Genomic DNA, 5,845 nt, shown 5'->3' with positions numbered 1-5,845 from the left:
ATATGCAGAAAATTCACCAGATATTTCTGACCAGTTCAACCAACATGAACTATTAGGGAAATACATGGACACCTCATTTCCACTGGCACTTAAAGTATCTGGTTAGGCAATTCTGATGAATATGAGTAACAAGATGAAAAAGTGAAGAATGGCAACAATTGCAAGAAAAAAATGGAGAAGGATCCAAGGAAATTTCTTCTTTAGGCTGCTGAAAATAACCAGCTTACTACAGTGCGGAGAATACTTTCCAAAAAGGCCATTCATGTGAATACTAGGGATGACGATGAGTATACCCCTCTTCGTCGGGAAGCCTACAGTGGACACTTAGACATTGTCCGTGAGTTGGTGGCTCAAGGGGCACATGCAATAACTGTAGATGGCTGGACACCCCTGCAGAGTGCATATACGTGGGATAATACCAGAGTGGCTTCTTAATTCATCATGATCCAGATACCAATGCCCAAACTAAAGGCTTGTTGACCCCCTTGCATCTTGCTGCTGGAAATTGAGATAGGAAAAATAAACTGGAACTGTTTAACCATTATATCAAACCAGGTCTGAAGAACCACTTGGAAGAATCTGTATTTGATATTACCAAACGGATAAGTATGTATCACTACCTCTTTGAAGTTATGGAAGGCTGTACAAATTGTTTTGCTAAATCCTAAATTTTCTGTTAATTTTCTTAAATTTCAAAAATGATATTAATTCCTTTGTGTCAATACAACATATTTTCACAATCCAAATAACAACAATATCTTACAGTAACAATTCACGGATTCTGTGGAATTCTTCGAAGTGAATTGCCTGCCTTTGATGTTAAAATGTATTCAAGATTTTTGTATACATCTATAATGATTTATGCAGAGTTTGTGATTTTGTTAATCAGAAATAATTTTAACTTATCTGTTGAAATGAGTAGTATAGAAACTAAAGATATTTCAGGTGTTTGTCTGAAAAAGTATATTTTAAAATATTCTATATTCTATGTTTGTATAGTGTGTCCATAATCTATTTTATTCTCTCCTAGATATAATACATTGAATTCTACATTGTTTTTATAATATATAGGTTCATTAATGTGTCCTTTCAGATTGCATTCCATATAGAAACAGTTTAAGATTCCTTTTTTTCCTAGGTCCTTATAATATTATATTTCTTTGGGAAATGTTGTCTAATTTCAAAAGTTGTGTAAAGGCTATGCTATGCAAAGGCCTTTCTAAGGTGAAAATTTAATACACTGATATCAAACTAATTTTTAATTATATGAATTACGTGTATTGTTAAACTTGTAATTCTGTAATCAACATTTTAATAGCTGTTTGTCATTTCTTGCATCTGAAGAATGAAAAATTTTGAATACTTCACAAATTTTCATATCATCCTTGTACAAGTGCTATGTTAATCTCTGTATTGTTGTAATTTTGGTATACATGCTGCTGAAGAATGTAGTATCATGTAAATTTAAGTAGTTAATGATGCAATATTTATACAGGCTTATATGCTTAGGTGCCTATTTGTAACAAGGAAACCTTATTGTTCCTAAAAATGCTATTGATCTGATTTCCCTAAAATTCTGTGAATAGTTGAAAAAAATGTGTTGTTCAGTTGATTGCTCACATTTGCAATTTTTTTGTCAATGACTATTTTAAGTCTTTTTCATTTGGAATTTGATCATATTTTCAAGTAATTATAGCTAAGTCCACATATGACGGCTTTTTCAAGTACTTATTTATCCAACTGTGTTAGCGCTGTGGAGCCAATGGATTCAAAGTAAGCCTTGTTTAAGAGCTATTTCTAAATTTCTGCAGCTGAAATTTTCCCAAATGAGGTCTTACTGGCACAAATGTCTACCTGACCCTTTACCCTTCTTCCATGTAGTCACAGACCATCCAGAATATCTTACTCTGACAGCATAGATTGTCTTACTGGAACAAAACTAATCTTAGTTACAAGGGATCATAGAGAGATGAACAGTTCAGCCAGAACTGTTCAGACTAGAAAGCATTTTATCAAAATATGATTGTTTATTATACCTACTATTTCAAAAGTAGCTAAAGCCAATAAGATGAAAAATTGTTCATATGCATGATTACTTAATGTCTTGGCCTGTCTATCTTCCAACCAGGCAGGAACTTATACTACTGCCATTTTATCACCAAATATTTTCATAGTTGTAGGAGAAGTCCATATGTTTCTCTTCATTATTAGGCCTTAAATTGGTAATGTTTTAACCACAGTGTTTCCTCTTGCCTCCAGGCTGTAAATCTACAAATGGCAAATCTTTTCGTTTGACTCTACCAAACACTGAAGTAGAGATAATAAAACAGAGTTGCCTTTGATACACTAACCACAACAGAACAGTGCAAAACATGTGCCTTTTATTATATTATATATAGTTATATATTTTACATTTATATGTGATGATTTCATATTTCACACTCTGAACCTTACTAGAATTAATTGATAATTTGACAAATAAATTAATATTTATTCCAATAAATAGAATTAGAATATAAATAATTAGGTTTAGAATATATATAAGAATATAAAAATATCAATGCAATATTCTAGGTATAAACTTGTGATACCTTCTAAGTGTTCATGGTCTTCTGAATTCACATGGCAATAAAAGAGTGTTGTTTTCCTCTAATCTATATGGGATTTTACTCTGCTGCTCTGTTTATTGTTTTAACTCGCTGGTCCCAAACTGTTTTTCTTCATATTTTTGAAGCATTCTTCCTGATTATGCCCAAATTTTGCTGATATGATGTCTAAAACATACTTTTCTTCTGTAGGACCCATGGATCCTAGGATCTCAGGTCCCAGTTACCTGTATAATCAGATAACAGGGGCAAGACTTCTCACATAGGCCCATGCAACATGCCAACAGAAAGTAATTGAAGACCCATCTCAATTTCTCAGTTCTTATATTTCAGGGCCCCAATTCCTTGTGATGAGGAATTAGCAGCAAGCAATTGTGAAATGCAAGGCAACTTAAAATGAAGGATGAGATCACTGAGAGAAAGTACTGTAATTCAAACATTCAATTGACAGATGACGAACCCATATGAGTGAATAAGATCACAAGTGTCATGAGATTGTTTTTAATACCCCTCCCCTAATGATTAATGGAAGATTTCAGTCCAGCATAAATAGGGCCACGAAAAATAGTTCCTGGAAAGATAGATCCATAATTGGTCTACCAAGGCCTGGAGAACTTGACTTAGAGGTCAAATGTAATTCAGAAAAAAACATTAATTGAGAAGATCCTTAGTGCTTCAAAACACTGGTACTTCAGTACAACTTAGTTCTCATTCTCATACCAATGATAACCTACATTTAATCTCCTGAAAGTGTATTCCTTTTCAAATGAACCTTTTAAAATCATATTTGCCAAAATAGCATTCGATAAGTAGATGATAATTAGTGACATTACAAGTTTTTCAAGTGTAGGGAGCAAGTTACAATAGAGTTGATTTATTTACCCAGCACCAACGTCAAATAGGTTCAGCCATTCATTAAAGTGTAGAGATAGTACCACCCACCATATTTGTTGTTCAATAGGTGCCTTCCAGAAATGGGTTAAATAGATCAAATATTTCAAACCCAAACAGCTATTAAAGAAATTTCATCATTTAATAAGGAATATTTTTAAAAGTCACAAATAGTTGCCTTATATATTGTTTTATGTTTTCCCTATCTGTCTAACATAGCAAGAAATATGACTTTAAGTCTTGAATATGGGTACTCATCAGAGATATGATAAACATAAAATCTGTCTTCTATTTCTATCATATTCCTCTATAGTAGTAAATCTTAGTTTTCTTCCTTTTCCATAACTTATAGCTAGTAGAAAATATTATCCCATGTAAAATAAAATGATAACACCATTGTACAAAGCCATCTATAAAAATTGGTAGTTAGGAATACATTCTAAGCCATTTTTAAACTTTCTTGTTGACTAAAGATTAATCTTCCAAGTGGATGGGAATAAAATCATGTCTAGGTGCTTCACATCTCCAGTCTTGCAAATTGTTACTGCAGATGAATGAATTATGGAAATATAAGCTGACATCAGTTCAAGTATATGCAGGATTGAAACTCAATGGAATGTATATAAAACTTTCAAAATAACATCAGACATTTTAGCAAAATGACTATCAGGAAGCTGAAACCAGACAGGAATAATAGTAAAGATAAAAAATGGAACAAGGGGCAAGTACAGCCTAAATACTCAATGTACACATGTGATAAAGGAAGTGGCAAATCGGAAATAAATCCTGGAGAATGGGTTGCTTAAGAATGATAGCATCAGTGCTTGTGATCCAGGAGTATTGGACAATTAGATAGATATATTTAATTGTAGCACACTTGCACAACCTTTTGAAATTCAGTTAAACACACAAAAATCACAACCAAACAGCAATCTCTAGAGAGTATGAATATGACCTTTCAAAATTTTAAGAAGTTGATGAAGGGCAATCTTGGGAAAAGCAAACAAAGCTGTTCAAAGAGGGAAGTTTGGGGTAGGGGAGAATTTGGGACAGATTTAAATACATTGTCTCATATTATAAATCACCTACATCTGTTGCAAATATTTTTCTTCTGCGAGTTCTTCTTGTCTGAACTGTATACTCCAGTCCTAAGCCACATTTGATAGCTTGTGAAGATAGACTAGAAGACATAAGATCAAGTACCCATTGCTCCACTGGAGAGAAAACAATCCTCTGTTTTCTCTCATCTCTCTTCACTACTCTTTCTTCATACTTTTAAGTCGAACTTTTTTTTTTTGGTACTGAGGATCGAACCCAAGACGTCGTACTTGCTTGGCAAGCACTTTGCCATTGAGCTACATCCCAGCCCCTTAAGTCGATTTTGAATTATATTTTTCCTTCTTTGTTCTGGCAAAGTAATTAGTCAAAGTAATTCACTAATTATTATTTGCCATGTTTTCTATCATGCTGTTTAATTGCCCAAGCGATTCCATTAAACTTCCCTCTTGTATTTGTTTGCCATGAAATTTATGATAATGAGGACAAATCTAATGTAAAACTTTGTCTCCAAAAAACCAGTCCAAGAAGCTGTAATCACAAATAGAAAGCTGTAATCACAAATCAGAAAGTCTTCTTCTGTCTAAAGTGCCCTCAAAAATAAGTATTCCACCACTGTTTGGTTCAATCAATTCTAACCTCAAAGGTATATTTTGCTAACAAGATGTTTAGAGGAAACCGAAGAATACTCCACTTTTATCTTCTCTCAAGATTCTCCTTAGATACCATATCAGGAACAGTGAAGGTATTCTTCGCAAAATTATTTCAGTAGTTTATTTTCCTCTTGATCTTGCATTTGCTAAAGAAGATGTATGGATGAAAATAAAGTTAAATCACCCACACCTGGAAGACCGTGTCTGCTACAAAAGGACAATGTTTCTATGTCCTACTTCTATGTCCTCCTATTAGCTCTTGCCTGATTTCCAATTATTCATAGCTTCTTGGCTTCAAGTCTAGTGAGCTGAAGGACTATACAGCCTCAGTCACTGCTACATCTTCATGGTTTCTCTTTTTAAAATCTTTTAAGTTGCCTCATTTGGATGTGACATTTATTTTCAGGAATTCATAAAATCAGTTCTGCATTGTAGTGAGCCAAATAGGCTCTGTAAAATCACTTTAGGTAGCAAAATATTAACACAATGTATATCAAAAGTTTTGTCCTCCATCAATGCTGAAGCCAATACGCTTAGCTAGGGCTCTAAGAACACTGTTTTCTAACCTTTTCCATTTGCTCAATTCTTTTCTGAACCCAAAATTTTTGGCTTATGTAATAAGAGAAGTCTTCACTATGT

At 33.5% G+C, this 5,845-nt stretch overlaps 1 pseudogene; it reads right to left on the bottom strand.

Annotated features, from left to right (window-relative positions):
* Nucleotides 1–1,348: 1,348 nt before the first annotated feature.
* Nucleotides 1,349–1,448, bottom strand: LOC122101416 (annotated as a pseudogene).
* Nucleotides 1,449–5,845: the final 4,397 nt, after the last annotated feature.

Source organism: Dipodomys spectabilis, unplaced genomic scaffold, assembly GCF_019054845.1.
Source record: "Dipodomys spectabilis isolate Male_0828 unplaced genomic scaffold, ASM1905484v1 ptg000658l, whole genome shotgun sequence".
In the NCBI taxonomy this organism is placed as follows: Eukaryota; Metazoa; Chordata; class Mammalia; order Rodentia; family Heteromyidae; genus Dipodomys; species Dipodomys spectabilis.
The sequence above is the reverse complement of the archived record's forward strand: the minus strand, read 5'-3'. Positions and strand labels throughout refer to the sequence as shown.